We start from the raw sequence: 17,059 nt of genomic DNA, 5'->3' as shown, positions 1-17,059 counted from the left end.
TGTTGTTGCATTGTGGATTGTTGTACTGTTGTTGGACCTGGTCATCAAGAACATAATATCCGATACTAAGCCAGGCCGTGGTCTTGCGTGTATGCGGTGGGCGGTCAGAATCAGAGTTTTTGGTGCTCCGATGAGCAGCCAACCTTGTTGACCTCCAACCAAATTTTGTGCACCCAACATATAATTGTTCACTAGGGTCACACAGCGCTCTATAGTTGTCATAGATGAACCACTAGTGGCCCACAGAGGCTACCATCCGCCAGTGTCGAGCTCGATGAGCCGAATTTCTGGGGATTCTACGCCTGTATTGGAGAGATATGGTTATAAATTTCACTCCCAATTATTTCCACTTCATACCTGTATTAGTTATAGAATTTATCACTGCTCTTTTTATATATATATTTATATATATGCGTATCTCCTAGCAAATACTCCCACTAGTTTGGGTTGATCTGTTGAGACAATAAATAGGTCCGCTTTGTCCAATTGCTTTTCTCTACTTCGAAGCTCGCTTCACTTTCGACTGTACTCCACTGCATCGCATGGTAAGCAGAGCTTTTGCAAGAGCTTTGCGAAGACAGTGAGAGGCAAGTGCAGATAGTGAGATGACTACGTTAGGGTACGTCAATATTTAGCACAGCAAAAAAAAAGTTGGGAAATTTGGAACTCTTCTATTAAAATATGTTGGTCGCTCACTATTTCGGTTTTCCGTCCTGTCGTCGTGTAACCATGGATAGTACATCGCTGTTCCGAAGCGCTTACAACTAAAGCGTCTGGGCCGGTTTTTGGTTGCTGCGCCAGTGGCTTCATTGTCGGAGTTCGCCTTGCAACAACGCTCCCCTCAGTGGGCTTCTAAAAGTCGCTCTTGCTGCGTTTTGGTGGAGTCTTCTTCGGTTTAGCGAATTTCACCCTTGGCCGCTTGGGGGTGCCGTCCGTTGATTTCTTGACTCCTTTTCAGAGGTTACCTGGGTCGCCTTATGTTCGTTGCAGCAAAAGGCTGTTGCGGTCTTCAGAAGCAGCGACAGTTTATCCAGTTCGTCCCTTAGGGTTTGGTTAATACACCGCTGTCACGATGACAACCATATGATCCACCGTCAGCGTAAGCGAGCACGGCACAGTAAACGTGCAGCCAGATGATAGCTTGAGAGAGCTCGCATGTACCTTTGAGATTCCGCTCAGCACGGATCGACTACCATCTTGAGTCGCTATCTTTTGCAATAGCGCGCTGCAATTGGCGCGAATTGACGCCTCTGTGGTGGGAATCTCTGCCTCGTGCTTTCAACTTCGCAAATTTAGGTTTCTCTCCGGCTAGCACTCCAAAGTGTGGCTTAAAGTTCCTGATTTGACTAAATATAATAACTCTTCTTTTAGGTTATTTACATGTATAAAGTAAGTAAGAAAGTTACAGTCGAGTGTGCTCGACTGTGAGATACCCGCTATCCATTTTGAATAAAAGCAAAATATTGCGGTATTTTTTCAAAATATACCAAAATCGCGAATACTGAAAATATACTAATATTTGGTATATCGATATAGTACCACATTAAAAATATACAGCACAATGTACCAGATTGTCAGCCAAAGCAACCAAGACCCCTAGTAAGTAGGCGTTTTTGCCCATACAAAAGTATTTCCTTAATAACTTCTATAATAATACCCGCTACCCATAGGGTAGCTGTCGAACCAAAATTATAGCTCTACCTCTATACCGGCTACCCATTTTTAATAAGGGCAAAATATTGCAGTGTTATTTTCAAAATATACCGAAAATACTAAAAAAATACTAAAAATATACCAAATGGTATGTTTGGTATATCGATACAGCACACCATTCAAAATATACCATAGACGGCACAATGTACCAGATTGTCGGCCAAAGCAACTAAGACCCTAGTAAGTAGGCGGTTTTGCCCATACAAAATTATTTCTTTAATAACTTCCACAATTTTTATCTGATCGCAATCAAATTTTCAGAAATCATAAATACTAGTTATTATTGTATACACCAAAATTTGCAGCTGTAGCTTGAAAACGCTTGCTATTGATTTGCGAGGGCGGAAATGGGCGTGGCAAAATTTGAAACAAACTTCATCTGCGTGCAAACATAACAAATGCTGTCGAAAAAAAATTATAGCTCTATCTCTTATAGTCTCTGAGATCTAGGTGTTCATACGGGCAGACGGACATGGCTAAATCGTCTCGGCTGATCAAGAATATATGTATGTACAGTGGTTCACAGCTTATTTCAACCACCACCAACCGACAACTTTGAGTCAGTGTACTAGCCAAACTAAAAGAGATATTAACTTTATTTAAACGCAGGATTTTAGTTTAATGTTTTAACATACAAGATACTTTTTCATTTATCCTCTAATTTTTTGTTTACTATATAAAATTATTGAAAAACAAAAAAATGCCAAAAAAAGTACCAGATCAAGTTTGTTTCAAATTTTTGCCACGCCCACTTCCGCCCTCGCAAACCAAAAAATCGAATAACAAGCGAAATTTTAAAGATAGAGCTGCGAGTTTTGGTGTATATAATATATAATAAATATAGTATTTATGATTTCTAAAAATTTGATTGCGATCAGATAAAAATTGTGGAAGTTATTAAAGAAATACTTTTGTATGGGCAATACCGGGTAAGAATATCATTATCATCACAATCCAGTTTTTTTTCCTTTTTTTTATTTATTATAATGCGATATATTTCTGTTAAGGAAGAATGTAACCTCTCAACTGGTGAATTTCTAGATGATTTTTGGAAAGACGTGAAATAAAGTTGAATATTATATTGTTTGCAAAAATCTTTAAATATTTTTCCTGCAAATTCAGCGCCTTGATCGCATGCAAGTTTTTTAGGAGTACCGAACAGTACAAAGAAATTTCTCATGACTTTAACTATATTCAGACTATCCCTTGCTGGAATTACTATTCCAGATATATGTACTTATCCAGATGCAAATTTTTAAAATTGATCTATAATTGTTAAAATGATTTTGCAATTGATGCTGTACAAGTCGATGTGTAATATTTGCATAGGAAAATCGGGGATTTCTGTTTCTAGATAAGATAGTTTTTGTATGTGTCTATCGTATTTTTAGGTTTGACAAATATCACAACTGTTATTTAACCGGGACGTTTGATTTTTAAGTTGTGGAAAATATATTTCCCTCTTCAAATGAGCTACCTCTATCTTGTTGTTTATATGGGCAATTCTCTGATGTCGAATGCGACATTTGTACGCATTCAAACTGAAAAAAAACATGTGCCAAGACATTATTTTAATTTTGTAAAAATTGAAACTTATAGCTCTCGGTTAGCACTATAATTGGTGCTAAGATGGATTTTGGGCAATTGTTCGTTTTCAAGAAAATTGCAAAAATGTTGCGCATTCGCACGCGACAAAAACAGAAGTTACTTTTTCAAAAACCAGTTCAAGCACTTATTTCAGCGAAACGTGATGAAAGATTTTAATGCAATTAATTTTAATGTATTATGCATATATTTATCTAAATAGTGTATTTGGTTTGACTTAAAAATATTAAGTTGTCTTTTTTAAATTAAATTTTAATCACTGTCGCACGCGACATGTCGCACGCGACATTTTTCCATCATACTTTTTATGCTGTTTTTTGTACTTTTTAAGTTTATTTGAAGAGCATATGAAGCATTTTCATAGTTTTTTAATATATTCAATATATATTTTTGTTTTCAACTGAAATTTCATACTTTAAAAAATAACTTTAATAAAGGTAAACAAAACGAAATATATTCATAACATGTACATAAGAAACATAATTAACTATTTTAAATTACATCATTAATGTCAAAAAATTTTTTTTATGAATATGCTGTTCTAGTAGATTTCGTTTGTTGGCCATTTCAGCAAAACAAATTCATTTGGTTTATACCCGGTATAATGTGCACATTCATTCTATCATTGTTTATAATGACAAAGTCTCAATTGGCGCTTATGACATGAAATTTATATTGTTTTTTGCACATAAAAAGAGTATGCATCATCTACATTAAAAAAAAAAATAATTTAACGAAAAAAAAAATTTTTTTTTGCCATGTCGCACGCGACAAACTTTCAAAAATTCTTAAAAATGAAGTTGTGCTTATATTCATCCAAATTTTATTTTATTATATTTGGTAGCAAAATATGTGTTTGGACACAGTTTTGCATGCTCAATGGACAAAAACTTTAGATGCACTCATAACAAATGCTGTTTTTCACTGTCGCACGCGACAAAAATAGAAGCTGATTAGCTGAAAAGAAATTTACCGTTATTAGCTACTGCATCATTTCTTTTATATATTTTGTATATTCCTTGGATATTAAACAAGATATTAAATTAAGGGTATCAATGCATACTGACTCCCTTTAAGGAAATGAATCAAAACAAAACTTGCAGTAGAAATGTTCAAAACAGAACTTTTGCTCATCTTCGACTTTGTATTGAAATTTTTCAAAATGTGTTACGAGTAAATGGAAAAATCGTTTATATTAGTTAAATGTAATATTTTCCCTATAAACAAATGTGAAGAAAACATGCTTTTATAGAGTTTGAATTTTTTGGCGCCGGTTGCACTTTCTAGAGAATTGCCCATATGATAATTTTGTATTTCTATAATTAATTCTTCAATATTTTTAACATTTTTCAGTATTGTAGCAGCTCTTACAATTTTGTGAAGATTTGTTTGTAAAAAGTATTCTTTTAACACCTCTTGAATAATAGTGAAAATGTCATCTGCAGCAAAAATAACGTATACTTTTTTTGGTTTTAATATTGTTTTAAATATTTCTGTTATTTTTGTATTATCAAATGAACTATATTTTTGAAAAGAGTTGTTTTTATATGAGAGTCCGTATGTAATCTGCATATTGTATTCGTTAAGTGGCTTTTTTACGGTTAAAATTGTGTTTGTCTTTTCATTACAGTTATTTTTTATAGAAATTTTGGTGTGTATTTTCGCTAAAATGCGACTAAGTGAATCTGCTACTACAATTTCAGAACCTTTTTTATATGAGATTTCATAATCATATTCTAAAAGTTGCAGTTTCCACTGAACCAATTTAAAATTAGGTTCTTTAAAATTCATTAGCCATGTTAATGTTTGTGATCGGTGTTAGTTTTAAATTTTTGGCCATATAGATAAGGGCCAAAATATTTAGTAGCCCATATAATGGATAACATTTCTTTTTCGATGGTGGAATACTTTAATTCAGTGGGTGTAAGTGTGCGACTAGCAAATGATACTGGTTTTTCATTGTCAGGTGTGCCTTTAGAAAGGACTGCTCCTATTGCCACATTACTTGCGTCTGTCGTAAGAGTGAAAGGTTTTGAAAAATACTGATATTCTAACAATGGATCATAACATAATAGGTTTTTACAATCTTAAATGCGGATAAGAATTCTTTGCTAATTTTGACTGAATCTTTACCTTTTAATTGTTGTGTTAAGGGTTTGGTGATCGTAGCAAAATCTTTAATGAATTTTCTGTAATATCCGAGCAGACCTAGTAAAACTGATTTTATTTGTTTCCTGGTATTTGGAAGTGGAAATGATTTTATAGCACTAATCTTTTTTGGATTTGGTTTAATTCCTCTGTCCGCAACCACGTGACCTAAATACTCAATTTCTTTTCTCATAAATTCAGATTTGGCAGGTTGCAGTTTAAGGTTAGCATTATTTAATTTGTTAAAGACTGCTTTAAATCAAGATAATTAGAGAATAGAGAATATTATTATATTGTCTAGATACATTAGACAACATTTGCCATTTTGGTCAGCCAAAACGTTATCCATAACCCTTTGGAAGGTGGCTGGGGCATTTGTAAGTCCAAATGGCATTCTTACAAATTCAAAGTGTACTCCTTCAGTTGAAAATACCGTCTTGTTTATATCTTTCGGATGCATCTCGATTTGGTGATAACCGCTAGTTAAATCTAATGCTGTGAAGTATTTAGTCCTGCCAATTCTATCTAACACATCATTGATGTTAGATATAGGATATTTGTCTTTAATATTTTTTTCATTTAATTTGCGATGATCTACTACTAATCGCCAATTTTTTGTATTTGAGGCGTCAATTTTTTTTGTTACTAGGAACGTTGGAGCACTCCATGGAGAATAACTAGGCCTAATTAATTTTTGTTCCAGCAGGTTATCGATTTGTTTCCTCATTTCTTGCCTTTCTTTTTGGCTATAACGAAAGGGTTTAGTGTGAATGGGAATTTCGTCTGTGGTTCTAATTAGTGAAAGGTATGGTATTTCCATCTTTGAAAAACAGCATCGGAAATTCTAAGCAGAGTTTCTTAAGTTGGCTAATTTCCTCATTATCACGGTGCTGAGTTCGTATATAAGTATTGAAATCCTGATTATTGAATGTCGTTTCGTTATTTTCTTTTTGAATTAAGTTCAATTAAAAATAATCTTGTTCTCTACAGTTTTGTAGTTCTAAATATGTATCTAAACAGAATGTTTTGTCCTGGCTTGAAAAATTAAGAACTTCCATATAACTAAGGTTATTTTCGGCAGTGTAAAGTCCACCTGGGGATGGGACAGCTTTCATTCGTACAGAGTAAAGTTTCTGATTGCGGTCAACTTGGTGGCCGCCAGTGCGATCTCTGTCTACGAATGATTGCAAGTTGACACACAGCCTCCTCGTGGCACCTCCTGGGTAGCTATCCTAGCATCCGCTAGATAGCGAGCTAATGTGTGCAGCGGGTCATCCGGACCGTAAATGGTTGAGCGCAGGGTTTGGAACCCGCCTCGGAAAAAAGAAGCCCAAGGAAAACCAAAGCGAAAGCCTCGGAAAGGATCCCCCCTTATGTTGACGACCACCGCAAAATGAAAAAGGACTACGATTTAAGGATATGCACCTGGAATGTCCGAACCCTTAATTGGGAAGGTGCCTCTATCTAACTGGCGGATGCCCTCGAGAAATTAAAGGCTGACATTACCGCCATCCAGGAAATGAGATGGACAGGACAAGGTTGCTCCAGGCGAGCAAACTGCGATATTTACTACAGCTGCCATGCGGAGAGGCGCGAATTTGGATGCGGATTTGTAGTAAGCCGGAGACTTCGCCACCACGTCTCCAATTTCACCCCAGTGAGTGAACGGCTGGCTACAATCCGCGTCAAAGCTAGATTTTTCAATCTTAGCATAATTTGCGCGCACGCCCCGACGGAGGAGAAGGACGATGCTGCTAAGGATGCATTCTACGCGAGACTCGAGGACACATACGACCGCTGCCCAAACCACGACGTGAAGATCATCCTCGGGGACTTCAACGCAAAGGTTAGGCGCGAACGCATCTTTGACCGCACCGTCGGTCAATTCAGCCTCCACGAGACCACCTCGAACAACGGTTTCAGGCTGATTGACTTCGCCGCGGCGCGAAACATGGTAGTGAGTAGCACCAGATTTCGGCACCTCGACATCCACAAGGCCACATGGCTGTCCCCTGATCAAAAAAACGCGCAACCAGATTGATCATGTTGTGATAGACGGAAGGCATGCCTCAAGCGTGATGGACGTGCGTACGTTTCGTGGAGTCAACATAGACTCGGACCATTATCTTGTCGCAGCCAAGATACGCATGCGGCTATGCCGAGCGAAAAACGTGCGCTCCATCACGCAACGAAAGCTTGACGTCACTAGGCTGCGATCACAACGGACAGCAACAGCCTACTCCACCTCTCGGAACTGTTCCACCAACCAACCCCTCTTCCTGTTGACGCCGGCGGACTCTGGGCGCACATATCCCACTCCATGCGAGCTGCCGCTGAAACAGCCATTGGGTTCAAGCGCCCACCCACACGGAACCAATGGTATGACGAGGAGTGTCGCGTCGCAGCTGCGGCAAAAAAACGCCGCCTACAGAACAACGCTGCAGTCTGGCGCAACGCGAGCTACGTGTGAACGTTACAGGGAGAAAAGGAAGGAAGAGAGGCGGCTTTTTAGACGGAAAAAACGGGAGAATGAAAAGCGAGAGTGCGAGGAACTCGAGGTGTTGCAGGACAGAAATGATGCTCGAAAATTTTACCAACAAGTCAACCGTCTGACACATGGTTTCAATGGGAATTTGGTTACAGATACGCAGTGCACGCTGAGGTTATGGAGGGCGCATTTCTCCAAGCTGCTAGCAGGCGATGACGGCACCAATCCCGCCATTGCACTATGGGCAAAAAGTCCCGAATTGCGGCATTTTTACCATTTTTGAAGATAGAAACATGAAACTTTGTACATATACCTAAAAAATAAAGATAGAATTTCGGATTTTTTCTTTTTTCAATTGGACCACGCCTTCCTTCCCGCCCACCTTACCATGAGGTTATAATTTTCGATTTTTTTAATTTCTTTTAAAATATTTAAATATAATATATTTAATCAAATTAAACTAAATTTATTAAGTTAATATATTTTTAGCAAATTCGCATTTTAAATTTGATTTGGATCCATGTAAAATTAAATCAAAAATTAATTAGAGCCCAATATTATGTTTTGTGACTCCATACCTTGGTGCCCAGTTAATAATTTATTCTTCACAAAGGTCTTCCTCCAACTCCAGGGAACTTTGCCTGAAAATTTCGAGTTCATTATCTCCGCCTTCTTCTACCTGATTATCATTATTGTCTACATGCCCATGTTATTGGAGTCTCAATATCAGGAGATTCCAAAAGAACTATAACATCTCTTGGTAGGCTTTTTTATAGTTTAATCTTTGGCCTTTCTTTAGATTTATAGTTGAAAACAGTGGGTCAGAGGAATCAATGCTCTATTGAACACATCTGATATAGTATTCAGACGGCTGTTTTTCCCTGCATGAGAAAACATGTCGAGTTTGTACAATTTTTTGCGCTCTTCTGACGCCTTTTCGGAGAGCCACTAGAAGAAGTACGGAAGTTTCCATAATTTGGTGCCAATGTACCAGTACTTTATGCAAAATTGGAGACATTGGATACCACTCATAAATATTAATGTATAAGTACATCAAGTACCTGCTTTAACTTTTAATGGGCATACCTCAAACTCACATTATGTAGCAATTAAAATTATATAAACACTTTTCAAAACGGCATGCAACAATAGCATTGAATTTTTTGTTTCATAGACTAGTTCAAATGCTAATTTTCACTTTAACATTGGTCCTGCCTCAGTATACGTCAAGCGTTTACGACCAGGCTTTTCGGGTGGAACATCATCTTAAGAAACTCAATTATGAACGAGGATGCAAGCCATTGCGCAGGCTTTTCTGTTGCATTTTCGTAAATTAGTGTTATTCAATCCGAAAAACTCAATAAGCTTATCTTTTTTTAAGATTTGCTGAACATCACTTAATTCATTTTTATCGATATAATGCAAAACAAACTGCTTCACAGCAGTTTGTTGTCGGTTGTTGTTGCTCCAAAAATCAAGTAACGTTGAATAACAAGACGTAAATACAACTACAACATTAAGTTTTGCCGTAAATCGGGCAAAAACGGGCAAAAATGTTAACCACTATTTGATTGTTAACAGTTTGGTTAATAACATTCAGCTTTAATATTGCCTCGACCGGCCTAGACCCACAAGTTACACTCCACAGAAACACAGATACATTTGTTACCAGGAACCTAAAAACATACCAACAACACATTGCACTATTGGACAATATATCACATGTACTAAAAATTTAGTGCCAATAATTAATATTATATACCTTGACGATTAAATTCCATATTCAAGCTTTTTTGTTTGATTTAATATTTGAATATAAATCTGATCTGATGCATCTCGATTTGGTGATAACCGCTAGTTAAATCTAATGCTGTGAAGTATTTAGTCCTGCCAATTCTATCTAACACATCATTGATGTTAGATATAGGATATTTGTCTTTAATATTTTTTTCATTTAATTTGCGATGATCTACTACTAATCGCCAATTTTTTGTATTTGAGGCGTCAATTTTTTTTGTTACTAGGAACGTTGGAGCACTCCATGGAGAATAACTAGGCCTAATTAATTTTTGTTCCAGCAGGTTATCGATTTGTTTCCTCATTTCTTGCCTTTCTTTTTGGCTATAACGAAAGGGTTTAGTGTGAATGGGAATTTCGTCTGTGGTTCTAATTAGTGAAAGGTATGGTATTTCCATCTTTGAAAAACAGCATCGGAAATTCTAAGCAGAGTTTCTTAAGTTGGCTAATTTCCTCATTATCACGGTGCTGAGTTCGTATATAAGTATTGAAATCCTGATTATTGAATGTCGTTTCGTTATTTTCTTTTTGAATTAAGTTCAATTAAAAATAATCTTGTTCTCTACAGTTTTGTAGTTCTAAATATGTATCTAAACAGAATGTTTTGTCCTGGCTTGAAAAATTAAGAACTTCCATATAACTAAGGTTATTTTCGGCAGTGTAAAGTCCACCTGGGGATGGGATAGCTTTCATTCGTACAGAGTAAAGTTTCTGATTGCGGTCAACTTGGTGGCCGCCAGTGCGATCTCTGTCTACGAATGATTGCAAGTTGACACACAGCCTCCTCGTGGCACCTCCTGGGTAGCTATCCTAGCATCCGCTAGATAGCGAGCTAATGTGTGCAGCGGGTCATCCGGACCGTAAATGGTTGAGCGCAGGGTTTGGAACCCGCCTCGGAAAAAAGAAGGCCAAGGAAAACCAAAGCGAAAGCCTCGGAAAGGATCCCCCCTTATGTTGACGACCACCGCAAAATGAAAAAGGACTACGATTTAAGGATATGCACCTGGAATGTCCGAACCCTTAATTGGGAAGGTGCCTCTATCTAACTGGCGGATGCCCTCGAGAAATTAAAGGCTGACATTACCGCCATCCAGGAAATGAGATGGACAGGACAAGGTTGCTCCAGGCGAGCAAACTGCGATATTTACTACAGCTGCCATGCGGAGAGGCGCGAATTTGGATGCGGATTTGTAGTAAGCCGGAGACTTCGCCACCACGTCTCCAATTTCACCCCAGTGAGTGAACGGCTGGCTACAATCCGCGTCAAAGCTAGATTTTTCAATCTTAGCATAATTTGCGCGCACGCCCCGACGGAGGAGAAGGACGATGCTGCTAAGGATGCATTCTACGCGAGACTCGAGGACACATACGACCGCTGCCCAAACCACGACGTGAAGATCATCCTCGGGGACTTCAACGCAAAGGTTAGGCGCGAACGCATCTTTGACCGCACCGTCGGTCAATTCAGCCTCCACGAGACCACCTCGAACAACGGTTTCAGGCTGATTGACTTCGCCGCGGCGCGAAACATGGTAGTGAGTAGCACCAGATTTCGGCACCTCGACATCCACAAGGCCACATGGCTGTCCCCTGATCAAAAAACGCGCAACCAGATTGATCATGTTGTGATAGACGGAAGGCATGCCTCAAGCGTGATGGACGTGCGTACGTTTCGTGGAGTCAACATAGACTCGGACCATTATCTTGTCGCAGCCAAGATACGCATGCGGCTATGCCGAGCGAAAACGTGCGCTCCATCACGCAACGAAAGCTTGACGTCACTAGGCTGCGATCACAACGGACAGCAACAGCCTACTCCACCTCTCGGAACTGTTCCACCAACCAACCCTCTTCCTGTTGACGCCGGCGGACTCTGGGCGCACATATCCCACTCCATGCGAGCTGCCGCTGAAACAGCCATTGGGTTCAAGCGCCCACCCACACGGAACCAATGGTATGACGAGGAGTGTCGCGTCGCAGCTGCGGCAAAAAACGCCGCCTACAGAACAACGATGCAGTCTGGCGCAACGCGAGCTACGTGTGAACGTTACAGGGAGAAAAGGAAGGAAGAGAGGCGGCTTTTTTAGACGGAAAAAACGGGAGAATGAAAAGCGAGAGTGCGAGGAACTCGAGGTGTTGCAGGACAAAAATGATGCTCGAAAATTTTACCAACAAGTCAACCGTCTGACACATGGTTTCAATGGGAATTTGGTTACAGATACGCAGTGCACGCTGAGGTTATGGAGGGCGCATTTCTCCAAGCTGCTAGCAGGCGATGACGGCACCAATCCCGCCATTGCACTATGGGCAAAAAGTCCCGAATTGCGGCATTTTTACCATTTTTGAAGATAGAAACATGAAACTTTGTACATATACCTAAAAAATAAAGATAGAATTTCGGATTTTTTCTTTTTTCAATTGGACCACGCCTTCCTTCCCGCCCACCTTACCATGAGGTTATAATTTTCGATTTTTTTTTTTAATTTCTTTTAAAATATTTAAATATAATATATTTAATCAAATTAAACTAAATTTATTAAGTTAATATATTTTTAGCAAATTCGCATTTTAAATTTGATTTGGATCCATGTAAAATTAAATCAAAAATTAATTAGAGCCCAATATTATGTTTTGTGACTCCATACCTTGGTGCCCAGTTAATAATTTATTCTTCACAAAGGTCTTCCTCCAACTCCAGGGGAACTTTGCCTGAAAATTTCGAGTTCATTATCTCCGCCTTCTTCTACCTGATTATCATTATTGTCTACATGCCCATGTTATTGGAGTCTCAATATCAGGAGATTCCAAAAGAACTATAACATCTCTTGGTAGGCTTTTTTATAGTTTAATCTTTGGCCTTTCTTTAGATTTATAGTTGAAAACAGTGGGTCAGAGGAATCCAATGCTCTATTGAACACATCTGATATAGTATTCAGACGGCTGTTTTTCCCTGCATGAGAAAACATGTCGAGTTTGTACAATTTTTTGCGCTCTTCTGACGCCTTTTTCGGAGAGCCACTAGAAGAAGTACGGAAGTTTCCATAATTTGGTGCCAATGTACCAGTACTTTATGCAAAATTGGAGACATTGGATACCACTCATAAATATTAATGTATAAGTACATCAAGTACCTGCTTTAACTTTTAATGGGCATACCTCAAACTCACATTATGTAGCAATTAAAATTATATAAACACTTTTCAAAACGGCATGCAACAATAGCATTGAATTTTTTGTTTCATAGACTAGTTCAAATGCTAATTTTCACTTTAACCACTTTAACGACCAGGCTTTTCGGGTGGAACATCATCTTAAGAAACTCAATTATGAACGAGGATGCAAGCCATTGCGCAGGCTTTTCTGTTGCATTTTCGTAAATTAGTGTTATTCAATCCGAAAAACTCAATAAGCTTATCTTTTTTTAAGATTTGCTGAACATCACTTAATTCATTTTTATCGATATAATGCAAAACAAACTGCTTCACAGCAGTTTGTTGTCGGTTGTTGTTGCTCCAAAAATCAAGTAACGTTGAATAACAAGACGTAAATACAACTACAACATTAAGTTTTGCCGTAAATCGGGCAAAAACGGGCAAAAATGTTAACCACTATTTGATTGTTAACAGTTTGGTTAATAACATTCAGCTTTAATATTGCCTCGACCGGCCTAGACCCACAAGTTACACTCCACAGAAACACAGATACATTTGTTACCAGGAACCTAAAAACATACCAACAACACATTGCACTATTGGACAATATATCACATGTACTAAAAATTTAGTGCCAATAATTAATATTATATACCTTGACGATTAAATTCCATATTCAAGCTTTTTTGTTTGATTTAATATTTGAATATAAATCTGACAGAAAAAATCACAAATTTTCCCGCCAATTTTTTTTCTTAGAGGGTCCACACCATAGTCTTTAAATATGGGCGAATAACAAATTACCAACGAAATCTAAAATTTTTTAAAAATATGTTTCAGTATTCTAATTCAAAAAATAAAAATAATGTAAAAATGCCGCACTTTGCGACTTTTAGCCCATAGTGCATTGGAGGAAGCAGCCCGATACCACCAATCGACGACAATGTGGATATACCACTACCTAGCCATGACGAGGTCCGAGTTGCTATTATGCGACTCAAAAACAACAAAGCAGCCGGTGCTGATGGACTGCCTGCAGAGTTGTTTAAGGCCGGCGGCGAAGAGCTGATAAGGTGCACGCATCAGCTCTTCTGCAAAATATGGCTAGAAGAAAGCATGCCCAACGATTGGAATCTCAGCGTCCTTTGTCCTGTGCTGAAGAAAGGCGACCCGACGATATGCACCAACTACCGGGGAATTAGCCTGATTGCCATCTCATATAAAGTCCTATCGAGCGTAATATGTGAACGACTGAAGCCGTATACCAGCACACTGATTGGACCTTATCAGTGCGGCTTCAGACCTGGCAAATCCACCATAGACCAGATCTTCACATTGCGCCAAATACTGGAGAAAACCCACGAAAATGGAATTGACACACACCATCTCTTTGTCGATTACAAAGCTGCATTCGATAGTCCGACACGAGAACGCCTATATGCCACCATGTCTGAGTTCGGTATTCCTCCAAAGCTGATACGTCTTTGCAGGATGACATTGAGCAGCACCATCAGCTCTGTCAAGGTAGGAACGAACCTCTCCAAACCTTTCAATACCGTTCGAGGTTTCGGACAAGGCGACCCCCTGTCGTGCAACCTCTTCAACTTTGTGATGGAAGGGGTCTTGCGGAAAGCCGGTGTGCATCGAGCTGGCACTATTTTTTATAAAAGTGTCCAGCTCCTTGCTTACGCTGATGATATTGACATCATTGGCCGCAGCAAGCGTGATGTCACTGCTGCATTTTGCGCTATCGAAAAAGAGTCAGTAAAAGTGGGTTTGGCGGTAAACGAGGGCAAGACGAAGTATATGCTATCTACAAGCAGGGAGGCGCGGCGTCTAGACTCCCAGGTGGTAGCAGACAACTATACGTTCGAAGTGGTCAAGGAGTTCACATACCTTGGCACTGCCATTAACACTAAAAATGACGTCAGCCTGGAGATCAAGCGAAGAATCACACTTGCCAATAGGTGCTACTTTGGTCTGAGTAGGCAAATGTGCAATAGGGACCTTTCTCGCCGAACAAAATTAGCACTCTACAAGATACTCATCCTACCCGTGCTCTTATGTGGTGCAGAAGCATGGGTAGTGTCAATGACAGATGTGTTCGAGAGGAAAATTCTTCGCAAGATCTTCGGTCCCGTTCGGATTGGGGACGACTTTCGCATTCGGATGAACCACGAGCTGTACGAGTTGTACGACGACGTGGACGTGGTCCGGCGCATCACGATACAACGTCTGCGCTGGCTCGGCCACGTTGTGCGTATGGATGAAGAATCTCCAGCTTAGAAGGTATTTGAAGCGTGAGTCGACTACGGGCGATGACGAAGGGGACGACCAAATCTTCGATGGAAGGACCAAGTAGAGCAGGACCTTAATCTGCTGGGAATTTCTAATTGGAGGAGGCACGCGAAGAGCAGAGGCGCCTGGAGGGAGACGCTGAGGTCGGCCAAAACCCGAAATGGGTTCTAGTGCCACCTAATAATAATAAAGTCCACCTGAAATTCGGAAATAGTTGTGGTTTCAAACAAAAAGATTCCGTTTGTGACGTTTACTGGTAGCTGAATAATCTTCATTGATTCCTCTTCTATTGCATATATTTCAGAATTTGATTTCTCTTCTAGCTCAATATTTATTTTTGAAGTTTTTGTTTCAAGTATCTTTAATGGAATGTTTACAATAGTTTTTATTTCTTTCAATATATCTATCCCGATAAGTCCATCAAAATATGTATGAAAATCAAATAAATGAAATGGGTACTGTGACAAATCAGAGAATTCACTAAACAATGGAATCATAGTCTCGTTATGTAATTGGAATTGATTTAGTACTGTCTTAATGGCTATTGGTGCTTGTCATTTAATTTGATTTTCTTTGTGAATATAGTTAGGGTTAATAAAAGAAAAAGTATCTATAAGGAACTCGAGAGCTTTATCGAAAATCTCATTTACCATAATATACGAAAGTTTTGATTTGTTGTCTTTATTTATCAGGTATCCTGTCTGTTGTCTGAGGCTTCTTGTGGAAAATTTGCCGCCTCATTAAAATTGTGTATTTGTGCTTGTTGATCATCATTGCTTATCGAATTTCTGGACTGATAGTTGGTGGTTTGTCTATTGGATTGTTTCTGTTGATTATTATTCTTATATTCTTATTTATTTTGTAATTATTATCAATATTGTCATAATCGTTTCGATAACGCTTATAGTTACGTCTTTCGTCATTTCCTCTATTATCGTTTCTATAGTTATAACAGTCACTACTACGTTTATGACTACGTCTTTCATCATTTCCACTACTTTGCTTATAATCTATACTTCTAGTATTATAATGTTGGGATCCAAATTCTTGTTTTTGATCCTGTCTTTTCATATTTCTTTCTTTCAACGCCCATTCAAAGGCCTCCCGACGTTTGGTCAGTTTCATAGATCTTATTGTAGCTCCTAATAGGCCCCTAATTCCTGTTAAAAATAAGTTAAGTCTGCAAACAATTATTTTTTGTCTTAACACACTGCTCCGATTTTGTGGTTTCCGCTATTCTAAATAATGCCAACTTAATCTCACATACTTTGTCATATATGTAGTTGACGTAAAGATAAACTCTCCTGCACAGAGTTGTGGAGCTCGAACATAAGAGTGGGTTCATCTCTCTTGTCCGCGCAATGCAAAATGAGGGCGCCCTTAATTTCTTCCCAATTAAGACTGGCTACAGATTCGATGATGCCTTCGCTAGCCTTTCCTTCGATTTTATTTCGAATTGATCTTAGAAGTAGCTGACCATATGGCGTTTTACCAGTGCCGCTAATCAGTGCTAGGATTTCCTCCACATTGGTTATAAATTCATGTACAGTTTTTGGATTACCATCGTATACAGGTAAAAAACGAATTGTGTCAGGTATCTCCAGTGTTGATAGGACATCAAGTGGATTAACATTTTGCTTTCCTTGATCCGAAAGGGCGTACTCTGATGAAGAAGACGTAGATGATTGATCGTCTTGTCTTATTACGATAGCCTCTGTATTCTCCGATACGCTGGTGTTGTTTCCAGTTCGACTCCTGGTATTTGGAATATGGTCTTTTGCTCCTCTAATGGTAGCTCATATCTGTTTATTAGGATTTACTATTAGTGTTGGCGCATTTGATTTTGATTCGTTTAAAA

Source organism: Drosophila nasuta, chromosome X (genome assembly GCF_023558535.2).
Source record: "Drosophila nasuta strain 15112-1781.00 chromosome X, ASM2355853v1, whole genome shotgun sequence".
NCBI classification, from domain to species: Eukaryota; Metazoa; Arthropoda; class Insecta; order Diptera; family Drosophilidae; genus Drosophila; species Drosophila nasuta.
Note: the sequence above shows the minus strand (reverse complement) of the source record.